The sequence below is a fragment of the Adiantum capillus-veneris genome, chromosome 19 (assembly GCF_014529385.1).
Source record: "Adiantum capillus-veneris isolate H3 chromosome 19, ASM1452938v2, whole genome shotgun sequence".
Taxonomy (NCBI): Eukaryota; Viridiplantae; Streptophyta; class Polypodiopsida; order Polypodiales; family Pteridaceae; genus Adiantum; species Adiantum capillus-veneris.
In genome coordinates this window covers 19,102,032-19,119,906 of record NC_140949.1, presented here as the reverse complement: position 1 = coordinate 19,119,906, position 17,875 = coordinate 19,102,032, and positions in this window count along the sequence as shown.

Below are 17,875 nucleotides of genomic sequence, written 5' to 3'. Positions count from 1 at the left end.
GGTAGCATGAGCTCTTGTAGCAACCCTTCCACGTTCTCATCTTTGTACACCATTTCTTCCCCCATGATTGACCGGTTGTCCTCTTCCTCTTCTTTAAAATGTGCACTTGTCCTCTTCTTAGGAGAGCGTCTTGAATGTTGGTTGGCCTCATTTATTCAAGGTGAGTATTCATAAGAGCATTGAAACCTTGGTAAAAATGGGGCACTTATTTTGCTAACATCTGAGGAGCATAACACCTAAGGCTCAGATTATTGTCCTTGCAATGCTGCTTCCACCAAATCTTAGCATCACCGATAATACGGAACATGCTTATTTAGCCTTATTTTTTGTGGAAGTGCTAGCAAAAATAAAGTAAGCATCCATCTCTTCAAGCCATACTTTGGTATCATGTTCAATTTGAGCTCCTTCCCCTTTGAAAAAGGGCATCAAATTTGCTTAAGAAGGAGTTTTTTCTCTTTAAGAGATGCATAGATCACATCCTATACATCATAGACTTAACTTAACCTTATATACTTAGCTATTTTTTTAACTTACTTGACAAACAACACTGCAAACAAGAGAGCTCAACAGATTGATTTATATTTATACGTACAATTTTTTAACATGGGCTTCCATAAATTCAATTTCCTATGCACAAGTAATATATCCCATGATCCCTATATATTGAGTCTGCAAGATACTAGGGTTCTACTATAGAATCAAGCAAAAACTAGGATATATATGTCTGATTCCTCCTACCACCCGAAATGACTCTAGTGATCTGATCATAAAGCCATTGAGTTTGAAGGACTTATTTGCCTTCAATTATGATAGTTCCGTTAGTTCTTGCGGTACAAGTAAAGAAGTAGAACTCAATGAATTTTAGCTCTTCATCCCAAAAAATTGTCTTCAAGCTATTAGCCATGTATCCTAGTTGGTCTCCTTCAATGCAATAGGTGCTATCCAATTTATTCTCCATACTCTCTAAATCTTCAAGGTACGTGGTCTATGTAGCACACAAAAATAGTATTCCTAAGACAACTAAATATCAAGCATTTGCTCCCTACTACAAGAAAACATTCATTTCTCATAGGATTACTATAATTATGCTTTGATACCAATGTGAGGTCCTTGTTCAACCATTGCAAAGTATGGGGTTTCCTTGATAAGTCTCCAATCCTACTTCCATAGTCTTAGAGAACCTATGGATATTGCCCTCACTACACTCATAGCTTTAGGCATAAACCACTAATGAAGGGTTGGTCTCATCTCGCATTGCAAAAACTGAGGGAACCCCATAGCCCAATAATGTGACAACCATGCAACCTCAACAAGTAAACGGCTAAGCTAGCTTATGTTTATTCTTGCCACAATAACAATGATGCCAACCTAGACACCATCTCATGCCACAATAAAACAAAAAGTCTACAATATTTTGTCAGACCAGCTTGGACGTAATCTTGTCACAGTGACAATGGTTCACCTTGGGCATCATTTCATGCTATGGTAACATTCACATGAAATCATTGCTAGTAAGTAGGGAGTTTAAGCTAGTAAGTAGAGAATGATTTACCAAAATATTGGAAAATCATTCTTTTTCGGTCAACTATCTTATCCCAACCATTTTTTTCCTAATTTAGAACCAAATGTTGTGTTTCCAAGGATAATCTCTATGTCTCACTCAATGTTGTTCTTAATATGGGTGGTTTCCTATTGACTTCCTATAGTCACGTATGTATAACTTCGATGACATTTCTAACTTATACAACATTTGTGGCAAATATAATCGGTATAGCTTCCTCATGCTCCACTAGTGCTATCAGCTTCCTGAGATTGGTCTAATGGGCATTTGTTGCTTGAACTCACTTATGTAGTGTCATAGCATATGTAAATGGTAGCTACTACACTTATATTAATTTATTAGCCTTTTATAATTTTCCATAGTAGCCAAAAATATAGTAAAGCTATCAAATGCACTCTCATACTTTTTGGTTATTTCTTTAATTTATTTTGGGCTAAATTTAGCATTAATTTCTAGTTTACGGATTTCTTCAATTATATATTCCTTTTAATATATATTTCAACTAAATATAACTAAGGTCTATCTACCATAATTATGCCATTAAATTATCCTTATAATTTTTCAATCGAATTTATTTATGAATTAGACAATTTTTCTTTGATAGTTAGCAAAATTGGGGGTTCAAACTTTTCATAGTTATATCTATTTCTTAATAGATAATTAATAGATCTAGTTTATTTGTAATTTTGTAGCTAGTTTTCTAAAATTTAAGCTTAATTTTAGCACTATTTTAGCTAAAAAAGGTTAAAATAATTAGTAAATAAGCTTTAATATTTCCTTTAGAAATGAGAACATTTTTTTCAAAAAAAATTGATCTTTAACTATATAAATTTTATTTTTATTTTTCATATCAATAATTAATGTAAATTCCTATTTCCTAAGAATTCTAAAATTAACTCTAGAAAAGAGTATATTGTGTAGCATAACTTTACCAATAACCTTTTCCAATATCCTTAACATCCGGAGAAATTAAATTTAAGCTTAAATTTTCATAGAAGTGATTCTTCTCTATTTTAATAGCCCAAAACTAGTGGTGAGGCTAAAGATCGACAAAAAATGATGATGCGTGTCTCTCAATCATGCAAGGGAAAATACAATTATAGCTTTACTTTTTCTAGTTAGACTATTATCTTGTTGATTTTTACTAATCAAAATTAAGATCATCAATACTTTTCTTAAATACCAATATTGTAATATTTAATTGATAAATTAATGATGCATTTCACATAACAACATCATAACTATTGTTTCTAATTATCAAATTTGAGCTTAATCATGCATAGTCAACTAAAGATGATTAGCATTATCACTTTTATATAGGGAAAAAAGTTGTGTAATTAATAGAGATTCTAGCATAAACAAAAACTTCATATAGTTACATGGAGTTAGGGATTTCATTAACGTGATCACAAACACGTGAACATGTTAATAACGCTGAGTGATCACTTTTTAAAACATGTGATTATGTTTAATGTTCACGTGACCTTCCTATTGATCTACAAAAACCACCCAAACTGGTAGTCTAACTAGGCTTTTCCATATTCTAGCAGCTACAGCACCACTAGTAGGTTTATGCATTATCTAAGTGGGCCCGCAATGAAAAAATCATAGCTTGGTGTACTTTTAATGGTTTATTAATTCTTTTCAACTCTTCTAGCTTTCAAATTATTGTAAAAGTCTAAGGTTTCATTAAATCTTTGGTATGAGGTTCAAGGTTCTAGATTTGTTGGACTTGAGAGCAAAAATTATATGTGTGAAGTAATGCTTAGCTTTTCTTTTCTTTTTTACACCATCAATGCAGGGAAGGTAGTAGGGAGAAACTATACACATATCATGTATTTACAACTGTATATTTTTGTACATTACATCCTCGAGGGGCAACCATGGGAACCACCCCCCCAATAGCGGGGGAGAATACACCCAGGAGAACGCAACCTGTGAGCCTCAAACCCTCAACCTTGGGGTTACATTGCAAAGGTCTCACCAACTGAGCTACGTTTCTTGGGTGTAATTCTTAGCTTAAGATTCATAAAATATCATACATAATTTAATTTGGAGTTTACTTTAGCCATTTGTAATAAAAGGCTGCCAAGTTTTAGTGGGTAAGAAGGTGGGTACTTTATATCTACTAGAACTCCTTTTGTATAGTCAGTGGATAAACCCACTAAAATTATGATATCCATTCCCCTCTTGCAAGTCTTCATTAGGTTGGATTTGACACGTCTCCAAATATTAAAACTTTTTGTTGTCACATTGCTTTTTGCACAAAAATTCTTATCCTAGCTTCTTCTTGAGTTTGCTTTACAACCATTTGTCTTCTCATTTTTTCTCTATAGTTGTTTGTAATTTGGTCAACATCTAATTGGTTAGTGGAAAATGGTATTTTGTTCATCTAGATCCACTGCTTTAGCTTCTCAAGCTTTAATGGAAAGCTTATCACCTAATCCAAGCTTGTGAGAAGGGAGGCCTACACCAACACCTCTTGGCTTTGTGATGCAAATCCAACCAAGAGACAAGCTTCAATGCATGCTCATCTCCTCTACCATGCTAATTACTAATCTATGCTATGATAATATGAGTGATTATGTGATAAGATGTACATCTTTCTCGTAAGACTACTCCTTCCTCTCAATCTACTCTCATACCCCGCTAGCTCTCACCATCTTCGAAGGTGTGTGAGGTCTTGGGTCTAAGACCGCGAGGGAATTGATGTGGTGTTTTGTAAGTGTTTTGGTTAGTGCTTGAAGATTCCATCTTCATTGTACTAGCTAGTTATTGAAGGAACACAAAGAACTGTATTGTAAAATGTCTCTCTTAATGGGGGAAACCTATAATACAAAGCCTTTTGGAGGGGGGACCGGCTCCATGTAAATCCAGTCCTCAAATGTTGTCAATAGCTTAATTTCTCTCTCTTTTGAAGTATTGTTCATGCTATCTAACTAGGTGTTATGCTTTTTGTTGCTCTCTCCATCCAAGCACTCTTGTTATGCTCATTAAGAATCTATTCTAATGAAATGCTCACTATGTTCATGTTATTTTCCGCTACACACAAGTTACTAGGCCATTAAATGTTACAGAACCAATATATTTATAGCTTAGAGCAAGTACATTCTAGATAATGGGGAGAACATTCTTCTATTGATGCAATAGAAAATCATTACGATAGCTAGAATTTGATGGCCTACTGTATTTCAAATGCAAAGGACTATGTTAAACATTGTGATAATTGCCAATGGGTAAAAATTCTCCAAAGGTGAGATAGTATTCCATTGAGACCTATGATAATTTGTAGGACAGTTCAACCGCTAGCATATATAAGCCAAGTTTATTATATTCTTATATCCATGAACTATTTGACAAAGTGAACTGAAGCAAAGGCTACAAGAAAAGATAAATGCATAAAAGAGAACTTTGCTCTTATACGATTATGTCTTTCAAAAATTAAGATTTCCTATCAAGAGAGTAAGTGATAGAGGTAAGCACTTCTTGACCAAAGTGATTGAACACTTGTTGATAACCAGTTCATACTCATTCATAATAAGCTGGCACTATATCACCCGCAAGCTAATTGTCAATCCAAGCATTCTAATAAGATATTAGGCTTGGTTCTAACCAAAATACATAGTCCCACAGGGTAGACTGTGAGATGTAGTTGCACTTTGTATTATGGGCTTATAGGATTGCATACAAAACTACTTTGCACATGAGTCCATTCAATTTAGTTTACATACTAAATGCTATATGCCTATGTAGTCCTTATTTCCTACTTTGAGAGTGGAAAGGCAATTAGAATGGGCAAGTCATGAGTTTTTTGAGAGAGTAAATGAACTAAAAAAGCTAGATGAGCGAAGGCTTGCACTCATTACACCACACATCTATGCTCAAAAAGAGAGTCTTCTTGCTCCACACATGAGATTGTGTGAGTGTGTGTGTGTTAATGCCTTGCTAAAATCAATCCCCCTCTCTCTCTTGGTCGACCCCTCATGGAGTTTACTCATGCTGGCACCTCATTGGATCCCTCCAGGCCTAGCCAATAGGATTTAAGAAGCATAAGTGATAGCCTTCTGACATGTGTGCCCCTTTCCCCTTTTGTGAGAGCTCTAGGTAATTAACTAATGCAACTAAATTCGCATTGGACCCCTTTGTCTCCTGGCCAATAGGAATCAGGCAAGCCATTGGGCTGCTGAATGCTCATTGGACCCCTTGGGAGACTGCCCAATACTTTTCTAGAGAGCTTAATGCTTATTGGTTCTTTTATTAAGTGTTTTCAAATTAATTAAACTAGATTTACTCTAGCCTAATTCTCATTGGTCCACCTCCATGGCCATCCAATAGGAATTGAGTACACCTTGTGGGCATCTCGGCTAGAGAGCTGACATGTGTCCCTCATTCCCTTTGTGTAAAGGAAGCTTGTGAGTGTGTGTGTGTGTGTTTCTCTCTCATCCCCTACTTCAAGGGCTCACCTCCTCCTATGTAGGAACCATGAAGACTTTTTTGTACACACACAAATCATCCAATTTTTCTAAACTTTGACCATTGGACACAACCTTTGATTTTTGGAATCTTAGCATTTTGGAAGGCTTAATGGGTTGAACCTTAGGTCTTTAAATCCCATTATTGCACATTTCTCTTTTGGAGATGGCCCCCCTTTGGATCCCTATTTTCCCTCCTTTGGATCCCTACTATGGCCGGTTCGCTTGTGAGGCGAATGGAAAAGAAAAAGTGCTTTTGTCGAAGAAAAAATGATTAATTCTTTGTTATACGATCCCTCATTTTCCACTGCCAGCTTAACCACTATTCTAGCTTTTTCTCCCTTGGCACTTCCCCATATTAAATGATCAATTTAACATGAGAAAATAATTTAGGTGTGGGACGCATGTCTAACCTCACCATCCTATCTTATTGCAGTATTAGCAAGAACCACAATTAATTTGTCAAACCATGGGATGAAGCTGACTCGACTAGTGCATAGAGGCTACAAGAGGGTGACAATCTCTCAAAAAACAACTAACAATTTGTATTTAACTCAAGCTACACTCAAGTGACTGAAATCACCAAAATCCAATCGCTCATCGGCAAACAAATCACATCCGTTACAACATCAAATGACATCCAAATGTAATGAAACTTCTAGGACAAGTTTATAAGACCTACGCACACATGCTTGTGGTCTCAAATCCCACTTTAGGTCAAGTTCCAAAATCGCGATTATTAACAGCAGTGGATTTTTGACCTAGTCGTTTTCAACCCAGAATCCCGCCCAGAATGCATCTAAATGCTTAGCAATGATGTCCCAATACCCCGCTTATGCTTAGTTTTCTATTTAAAACTGTAAATTCCTAGTTATGATGAAATTAGGCCGCGGGTCAGCGACGCCAAAAGCTACAAAATACTATGAACTGCTTACGTCAATGCGTAGAGCTCTTACCTGCGGTTGCAATGCAACGAACGCAATCGCAATGTGACAATTGGGGAGGGAGTAGGAAGCGTGAGAAGGAGAGGAGTGAGCGTCGTTAGCTCACGCTATGTATTTCTTATCCAAAAACTTATAAAAAACTTACAAAAATTGGCTTTTATACCTTAGCGAAGGTTTTTGGGTGGTCAAAACTAATAATATGGAGTTCTACCAAAGCTGGGAAATGAGTGGCTGATACAATCTGGAAGCTTGTAGCCCCGGCCTATTAATTACAGAGTTTATTCGAGAAAATAGGAGTTACAATATTCTTGATTTATCAAAATAATAAATGTTTTACAAAGAGAACTCCGAAAAATGGTGTCTGTGTTAGCTTGCTGCTAACATTTCCCCCCTCCTCGCCTGTGTCATCACTTGACACAGCTTTATGGGCTGAAATAGTCTTCAGGTTGACGGGTGGCGAGGCGGTCTTTAAGCACATCTAGTGCCTTCTGGTATCTGATTTTTCTTTCTTTGTCTGGCACTTGCAAAAATTGTATGGTTTATTCTTCAGCTCCACCGCTGAGTAGCCTACAAATCTGGACGTGAGGTTGCTGATCACTGGTGAAAATATCTTCGTTCGCCAGGCGAAGAATCCAGTGTAGAAATATTTTTCAAATGCCAACATATTTCTTGATGGTAAGAACATGTACATCTGACATAGAAGCCGTAAAGGATTTCTTCTGAAGGTTGCCCACTCAGATTGTAGCACAAGTCTTTGTTACCTTCTAAAAATGACATCCATGGGGCTCTTGCTTGCTCAGGCTCATTGAAAACCTGGATGCATGTGAGCAACATCCGGCATATTTTATATAACATGGCGCAGGAGAGATTAGGTAGACTCTTCAAGAAAGACACGGTGCCCGTTAGGGTTTTCACCATGTATTCCTCTGTTGCTTGTCCTTTTGTCTAGAGCTAGCAATTTGGGGAAGTTCAACCAGGTTGGCCGCTTCTTTGTCAGTGCCTAATGCTCTTGCCATGTCCTTACTCTGGGTACAGGAAAAAATGTGGGATCTCTTTGCAGGTTGCAGGTGCTCTTGTGAACAAAATCAGATATCACGGATTCTTGTTCATCCAGCTTAACCTCCACTTGGGGTGGTCTTTATTTGCACCATCTTCTTGCATGTCTTTGTACAACCTCTCTTTTACCTGTAGTAGTTCCACTTTTATGAGAGGGTATGGGAAGGATTGTTGATGCCATTGTGCATTGATATGATTGGGAGTGAGTTGAGTGACGTTGATAGAGTGTAGAACTCTCAGCTCCCAATCCATTGCGGCTTTCCACTGCTCATCCACCTCTTGGTTGATCTTCTCTTTCAGTGCGTCCTCCTCAGCTTTGGATAGCTGGACCATTGGCACTGTGTCTGCATCTGTGATGTGAATCTAAAAATACTCTTCACCACTCGGCTGTGTTGTGGACTGTGTCTCAAACTCAACAAATGAGACCGATGGTATGTCTATCTGCGGTGGCTCTGAAGTGCCTGTCTCATCCTGCGTTTTTGGCTTTCCATCTCTGAGGAGTTGGTTAGCTCTTTCAGGAGCTCTTCTTCTCTCTGGACTTGCATCAAAGCCAGGTCCCTGCGTTGTGATTGCTCCAACTTTAATTCTAACTCAAGGTCTTTGTTCTTCTTTTCTAGTGCCGCTTGTACACTTCATCAGTTCCTTTGATCGAGGCCACGACTGGATTTTCTCTAATTTGCCGTAAGAAGATTGCCTGATCATTGATTCGCTGTTCAGAGTACTGAAAAGAGGCATTTGCAACATCTAATTGCACTTGAATTTTTTGAGCTGACAAGGATGTTGTAAGAAGTTCATTTGTCACTTCTGTCAGCTGCTCGTCTTTTGCTTTGCAGGCATCGGATAATTTGGTGAGCAGATCACCTAACTCTTCCATTTCTTTTTGTTGTCTATCTCTGGCTAGCTGATGTTGTTTAGCTTCTGCTTTCATCTCGTACACTTGCCTCTGAAGATCGTTGATGACAGTCATCCTGTCTTCTAACTCTCCTTAGAGAGCATTAATCACCATCTCAAGCTCTTTGGTCTTCGTGTTGTAGCTTAGTGCTGCTGAACGGAGTCTCTCCGTCATGTCTTGCATATTCATTTACTTGTAATATAACCTCGTCGTTTGACTGCCAATCCTCTTGCCTTGCCAGCTAAGATGTGCCTACAGCCTCATGTGTGTCTTTCTACTGCGTCGTAGAGCTACTGGTTCTTCTTGTGTGGAGGTAGAGGGTTGGTCTTTTGCTTCATCATCCTGAGGCCTTGTTGCCTCGGCAGTTTCTAGCTGAGTGGAAGTAGAGGTTACTGTCCCATATGTTGTTTTCTCTTCTGGTTCCAGACTCACTTCCTTCTCTAGCTCGGGTTCTTTCTCTTGTGCAGTGGTAGCCTATTTTTCAAGCTTTGCTTCTTTCTCTTTTTGCTTCTCGTGTTGGTCACAGTCTCTTGTGAAGATCTTGTTTCTTTGTGACTCAGATTCATTAGTTTTCTCTTTCTCAGGTGATGATGGTGGGCTTGGCATGGGATGGTCCTATTGTTCTGTAGGTGGTGAGGTGGGTCTGGGAGACTCGTAACCTTGTTCTTGTGCTTCTTCTCGAGCCGTCTCCTCGGCTTGTCTCTATTCCTCCGCCTCTTTGGCTTTTCTAGACGCTTCTTCTGCTTCCTTCAGCTCGAGGGCTTCAGCTTCTTGGTACATTTTTTCCAATTTCTTTGTCGGATCTTCAGCCTCTTTCCTTGTATGATGCTTCTTCCTTGGGCCTTTAAGTCGAGTAGGCATCCATTTCTCTGGGTCCTTCCCTTGTGCTTGTCTACTGCGCTGGTAGGCCTGTTTCTCTCTTTCAAAGCGTGTTTGTTTTTGTGGGGGCTCTTCTTGGTGGGCGGCCATAGCTTTTCTTTTCATTTCTTCTCTACGAAATCTCTTTTCCTCATTGTCCAAGCTCTTGCTGCTGTGCCTTTCCGACGAGCTGTCAGCTGATTCTTCATCAGATTTATAGGATCTTTTTCCTGACCTTGTAGCTCTTGGAGAGGGTTGTGCTACCAATATCCATGTATTTTGATCAGGAGCAGGTGGTAGATTGTTGGCCATGCCAATGGCATGATATGTTATTCTCATCAAGACTTCTGGCGCACCCAAGTAAGTGATTTTGCCTTCCTTCTTGGTTCCCTTCAAAGTGGTCAGGACTTATTGGGCGTGGTCCACTGGTTTCCTTGTTATTGACTTGAGAACTTGAGTGAATGTGGTGGTAACTGCGTGATTTGGCGTAGTGTACCTTGGTGGCCTTTTTGCCAAAAAAATGGAGTGCTGGTGGTACAAGCGGGCTGGCTCTTCCACTTGTTTGTGAATTAAATCGGCAAAGATGGCCACGGCAGTTTCCTTGGTAAAAGTTCCTGCTATTTTCTTGTCCCTTGCTCGCATCTTCATTCCTTCTATGGGCAGTTTGAGTGCCTTTGCCGCTATATCTTTAGCTATCACTCCTTCAAACTTGTTCCCTTGGGGGTCAGTGATCTGTGCAGTTCCATCTTCTTCAATGGTGGATAAAACCTCGTAAGCTTTCTGAAAATCCACTCTGCAAGGCTCCTGCTCATAGAAATCCTTGAGTCCCAGCCTGCAATTAGCCTCTTTAGTCTCTCGCTTTGCTGCTACATCATATACTTCCTTCGGTAAGTGTTGCAACTCCACTTGATGTCCCTCTTCACTTTTAAATCTGTCGCTGAAGACTGTAGTGTGATGCTCTTCTAGATGTTCTCTAGAGAGGTATGCTGCCTTGGCTGCTTTGACTGAATCTGGGTCTAATTGATATGTGGGCAGTTCCTGTAGCTTTTCCTTTTGGTTGATCTTCTTCTTGGCCCTCTCTACTGCTTTCATGGCTCTTGTTCAGTGAATAGAATGCAAAGTTAGCAGATTTGTCAAAGTTTTCTTTGAAATTTTGTTTAGTCTAAAATGCTGACAATATTGGTCCAATTTGCTTCAAATCAATTTCTGAACAAGCATAGATGCATAAGAACATGCAAGGAACAAAACTGTGAAGTCAAAACAATTTTTTGCAACCAAAGTAAATAATCGCGATTATTTACAACTGAGCAAATTTTTCAACTTTTTGCAAACTTGGCTTCATAGGCTTGAAGTATATACTAAATACATGCTCTGAGTGAAATATGGGCTCATTTGGATGCATAGGGTGAAAATAGTACCAGATTTTGGCTTTAGGTCTCTGAAACAGTAGATATATAGGAAATTTGAGATTTTGAGCTCCAAATTGATTCAAAATTGGCTAGTGGGCTTAACACATCATGTACTTTGGATTTATGATGGCAAAATATCAAAACTCCCCAATTTGGACCAGAAAGTAAATAATCATGATTATTAACTTTTCTTCCAAAATTGACATTTTTTGGTACAAACTGGTTCTAGGCATTGTATAGACCCTGTACATTAGATATAAGGTGATTTGAATCAAGAAATGTGGTCCAAAACTAAGAAATTGGCTTGCAAAGACTTCTTCGCGTTTTTTGACAATTTTCCAAGTAATGGGTGGTGATTTTGGCTCATACTTGATTTTTGGTATGTAATAGGTGTGTACACATGATAGGTGAGGTGAGGTCACAATTTCCAAGCAAAAATGTTGCAAAAGTAAATAATCGTGATTATTTACAACAGTGAATTTCTTTGCAAAACTTACAAATGTTGACCTAGGCATATTCTATATACCTAAAACAAGTCCTAAATTGAATTTGGTCAAGTTTGGTCATGCCGGCATCACTTTGTGCTTTGTTGACTCTGAAATCAACGTTTTTTGTGACTACACTGCCTGTTGGGTTGGTCGGTCAACTTTGAGGCTTTGGACTTGTCCGCAACGTAGTCGTGAAGTAACCTGTCCAATTCTGGCTCATTTGGAGTCAGTTTGACGCCGTATGTCGAATTTCATGCTTTGTAACCTTTGAGCCGTTTTCTACTTTTCGAGGGCTTTGCTTGATGGATTTCACCAAATCAATCATATACATTGTATATGGACCTCATAAGCAAGCCATCTGTAGAGTCAGATTGGAATTCTGGCATTTGTCAAAAACCTATCTTTTCTACTGGGGACCCCCTTGACCCCTGTTGAATGGTCAACTGATGATATAGAAAGGTTCTAATATTTTAGGGCATGCTATGGTTCAAATCCATTTGATTTGGTCGAGCTGGCAGGTCGCTATGGTCAGTTTTTGGTCGTAGGTCTTCGTGCACTGCTCGATTTCTAGGGTTTTTTCTAGGGCTTTAGATTAGCTACCAGCCGTTCAAAATGGATCATTGACGAGTAAAGAACTTACCCCTCATGTCTCGTGTGAGACGGCACTGAAAATGGTCAACTGTGGGCTCCAGAAAAGTTGCGCGAAAGAGGCCGAAATCTCTCTCTGCAAAGGCTACAAGTGGAAATGAGGTGGTTTTAGCCTACCTTGGATATTTATACCCGGACTTTCCAAACCAATTCTCCCTAGATTCCCCCATTAGTCCTACTAGGCCGTGAAGTCTATGTTCGACTCAAAAATTTCCCTGATCGGATTCTTGTAGCTCATTCAGCAAGAATTTTGCAAAAGTAGGCCTGGACGCCTAATTTAGGCTTCCCACTTCATCTTCTGATTTCATTGAATTTTTTTGTGCTTGTCCGCCTTGTCCTTTTTATCACCACCAATCGTGTCTTTTGTTTTTCCATCTGAATTTTCCTGCCATCTTCAAACATTGCCCTTAATTACTTAGTACTTAGTGCCCTTCCACCCCTCCTAGATGGCGTACTCCGGGACGACTGTGTGCACAGGTTGAACAATTGTGTCTATGCATAGCCTTGGTTGGCTCGACCATGCTATGAAGATCAATGCAATTCAAACCAATATGTTGTGCAAGAGCTGGGTCTTGAGTCATTAACTCAAGGGTTTCCGATGTCAAAGTTTACTGCGGATGTCTTCCAAAGAGCAAATTTTGTGGCTTGTGTGCTCTCTGTTTAATTGTACCATCAGGATGCTTCATCACACTAATTTCTTGAGATGTTGGTAGCACTTTTGTTTGTTGTCGAGCTTTTTCTCGCCATTGGTAGCTTGGTCTGCTTGGTGCCGTATGGTTTGGTGGAGTCTTTTGAGACTTAACTCGCCATTGCTTGATTGGTGTTACGGTTTGTGGAGAAGATAAGTGCTCCTTTTTCTTCCAAAACATTTCCATGTTAGGTCCCTTGCTCTGAGATGCCCGTTTCTGTGTTTTAACCTTTGGAACCTTCTTTTGTTTGGTCGGTGAAGTTTTAAGCACCCAGATCTGAATCGGTTTATCCTTAAGTTGTGCTTTTGGTACCCAAATTTTCCTGACTCCTTGCATGCTACTTGTAGCATTTGATTGTCGAGGGGATGGAGAAGATTGACTACTTCATGGTTTTGTCTGCTGATTGCTTCTTTTCCATTCCTCCTTGCTTCGTGCAATTGGCACAATGAGTTGCCCTTCTTTTGGTGATAGCTTTAGCTGATTTGTATCCCAATCTGGTACTGCTTTGTATGTTCGCATCCAGGGAATTCCAAGAATCATCATCTCATTCATGTGTTCATCTGATAAGCATACAAATTGATGCGGTCATGAACATCCATGTACTATCACATTTAAGTTGACTACTCCCAATGTTGGGGTTGGGTTCTTGTTGCATCCTTTGATTGTTGCTATTCCTGCTGTCAATGCCTGACTTGTTGTCTTCTTGTGCGTGGAATAATTGACTGCATTTACTCTAGCTCCTGTGTCGACCAAAGCATTGGTGCTATGATTGTTGAGCTTCACTTTGATGCGTAGGTCCATTCCATCTAACCAGTCATCATCTGTTGAAATTGCGTCTTTAGGTAATTCCCATTGTCGATCTTCTATTTCCAGAGTGTTGACGGGAATCGGTATCTGTTGATTTTTGAGAGCAGCTTTCCGCTTGAGTACCCGAAGCCGAGCTTCCTCTTGGGCTTCATCAATAACCTACTATCGTTTAATCTTCCTTTGCTTGGCTGCATGTATTCTTTCTAGCAATTCATTGGCTAGTGGAAAATTGTATTTCTTTAAACGACATCCACTAATCCAATTAGCCATTGGTTCACCATCTAGGGTGGACAATGTAACTGCTCTACTTGGAGATACATCTTCAACGATAAACGGTCCGTTTTCTTTTTTTCTTAAACTTAGAAATGTGTTGCTTAAGGGAATAGACTAAAACCAAGTCCCCTTTCTTGAAGATTTTTGTGATTAAGTGGGAATCAAAAAACTATTTTTGTTTCCGCTTTTGTGCATAGATATGAGCTACAGCAGCTAGCCTTTACTCATTTAGCTTTTCCACATCTTCAAGTCTTTCTGACAATTCATATCCAGTCCACTCAAGATTCTATGCTACCCTTAATGTCGGCAATAGAAATTCTATTGAAAGTATGGCATCAAGACCATAAACAAGGTTAAAGGGTGCAGCATTTAAAGCTGTTTTGAATGAAACTCGATAAGCCCATAGAGCAGCATGGAGATTCATTTCCCAGTATGTCCTTCCTGAACTAACCACTTTAGTCAGCACCGAGGTAAGAATTTTATCGTATGCTCAGCTTGTCCGTTTGCTTGTGGGTGACAAGGAGCTGATTTGTTATGGATGACCATAAACTCATTAAGAAACTACTCAACTACCTCGTTGAGGAAATGAGTTCCCCGATCACTGACAATCTCTATTGGCAGTCCACATCTCGTGAATACATACTCATATAAGAATGCATTAGTGGTTCAGGCATTATTCTTTTGAGTTGCTTTAGTCTCGGTCCACTTGGTGAAATAGTCCATAGCTACAATGATATATTGAGCTTGGGTTCTATAAGCAGGTGGCTGTATTGGTCCAACAAAATCTATACCCCATTTTGTGAAAACTTTAGCCCCCATCATTGGTCTTAAGGGCATGCTATCTACTCGTGTTGGCATTTTTGCTCGTTGACAAGCATCACACCTTCGAAAATATTCTTTGGCATCTGCAAAAAGTGTTGGCCACCAAATGCCTGCCATCAAGATCTCTCTTGTGGTTGTCTCACTAGAAAAGTGACCTCCAACTAATCGAGCATGTGCTTGTTCTATAATCAAAATATACTCGTTTTCATTTGCACAAAGACGCAAATGTTGATCTTTACCTCTTCGATATAATTGGTTCCCAATAAGAGTATAGTCTCTTGCTTCAGTTTCAATTGCTCTTTGACGACGTTCACTCATATCCTCAGGAAATGTTCGGCTCGATAAGTAAGTAACCAGATAATTACTCCACTTAGGAACAGGTGACATTTGAAACAATGTTACATGAGGTATGGGTGTTTTTTTTTGAGATTGAGGCAAATCCTTTACAAAAGATCGAACGTATCACCTCATAGTCAGCCAAAATACTCCAAGTCTCAAGACTCATTTCATAGTTTGGTCTTCTGCAAAGTGAAGTCCTACTATGGTAACATGTGCTTGACTTAGGTACTGTTTTTTTTTCTTCAGGATTAATGCATAAGAGAAATATCCCGTCTCGATTTCTTTTGTATAGTCTATCAACTAGTAATTGATACATAACCGATTGCTCGATTAATCTGATCGTGATAGAAAGTGGTATTTGTGAATCCACTTGAGCTATTGTCATCAATGACACAATGTTTTCCGACCATCGAGGTATCATTTCCATGGAGAACAAATAGGCATCTAGTAGATCATCGTCTACCCCTTTAGATGATTCTCCTGAAACAATCCTTGACAAATGATCTGCTCGTTGATGTGTAGTGTCTTTTTTAACAACCACAGTGAAATCAAATTCGAGAATAATGATGAACCATATCACTATTCTTCCTGTGCTGCATGGCTTGTTGACCAAATACAACAAAGCTTGGTGTTCCACAAAGAACACAAACTTGTTGGCTAATAGGTAATGTCTATACTTTTTAACGGCATAGATCATTCCTAATCCTTCCCTTTCAGTTGTGGTGTAATTATTTTCCGCCATGTTCAATTGTCGGCTAGCATAAGAAATAGGAAAGTCAATTTTCCCATCTCCTGGTTGAGCTAGTATACAACCGATAGCAAAATTTAAGGCATCTACATGTACGTGGAATACCTTATTCCAATCTGGTGCTTTCAATATTGCTACTGAGGTGAGAGCTTGTAGTAAGCTTCATGAAGGATTCTTCACATGACTCGGTCTATTCAAAGTGCGTAATCAAGCTATACATGGGTTTTGCAATTATAGCGTACATGTAGATGAACCGTCGGTAATATCCACAATGCCCCATGAAGGCTTGTACCCCCTTTACTGTTGTTGGTCGAGGCAAATCTACAATGACATGAATCTTCTCAATATCAGTAGCTATGCCATTTTTAGACACTATATGTCCAAGAATTTTTCCTTGTCTTCCCATGAATGTGTACTTTTCAGGATTTAAGCAAATCCTATAAAGTCTACATTTTTCGAATACCTTTTTGAGGTGTTCAAAATGATCAGCTCAGATTATGAATGTACGCATACTTCTAAGAATTTCCTAAGATATTCTTTGAAGGCATGACTCATCAATCTTTGAAATGTGGCTAGAGCATTAGTTAACCCAAACAACATAACCCGATAGGCAAATATACTCCATTCTGTTGCAAAAGCAATTTTATGTGGTTCTTTTGGGTCAACCAAAAGTTGATTGTATCCCAAAAATCCGTCTAAGAAGCTATAAGCTTCTTTTCCTGCAGCTCGTTCTAAAACATGCTCACTTATCGAAAGAGGAAAGTTGTCTCTAATGGTAGCTACATTCACCTTTTTGAGGTTAACACACACTCGTAATTTTCCATTCTTCTTGGGTACTACCACAATTGGAGACACCTAGTCTATGTGTTCAATTTCGTAAATGAATTCAACTTTCTTTAGGTTTTCAATCTCTTCTTTTATCTTTCTGGAAAATGTTTCATTATAGGTGTATGGACTTTGTCTACTTGGTTTCGCATCATCTCTCATGGGTATGGTATGTTGACAGATTTCTGGATCAACACCCTTGAGATCCTTGTAAGACCAAGCGAAGATATCTTGGTGTTCCTTTAACAAGCTCATCAAGAGATCCTCTTCTTCTTTTGTTGTGTCATTCGCAATGGAAGCAGGTCTAGGCTCTGCTCCTGCTGCTCCTGGTTCAGTCAAGTCTATCCTTTTAGCGTTTTAGGCCCTTCGTAAGACTCGCCTTGTTTCCATAGTTCCCTAACAGGTTGTTCGACTATAATTTTCGGATCTTGGAGAATATACTTTTTGTAATGGGATGGAAAATACATTACATCCTTACCATCCTCTTCCTTGGTTTCCATTTTGGTTGTGTATATCTCCTTTAGAGTTTTTTTCAACTCTTGATATTTCTTTTTCCACTCAACTCATGTCATGAGAGGTTTCTTATTCTGTGGGTTTGCTTGAGAACCCTTCCTTGTTTTTCTCGATATTTGAGACATTTCTAAGTTTTTGTTTGAAGGATATCGCTATTTTTCCTCGACACAATCATTTGCATCTATCTGCATCAAAAATTGTGTTTTACTGGAGACTGATGGCATAGGTCGTGTTTTCACCATTCTGGTGTCTCTTTTTTGTCTATACCATTTTTGTCTTCTTGATTTTTGGTTTGGAAAGTTAAAAAACTTTTCCTCTCCTCCTTTTAAGAGTGGCTTAGCTCTCATATGCTCTTTTTCTAACGCGAAATCTTCTGAGGTAGGTGAGTGTTCATCTAACTCATTAGTTACATCATAATAGAGGTTTGAGAAGACTTGTTGAGCTTTCATTAAGTCCTTGGGTTCCTCATCTTTGTCTTCAATGTTTAGGATTGAAATCATTTGGATGGGAATTATGTCTTAGCCAACCTCA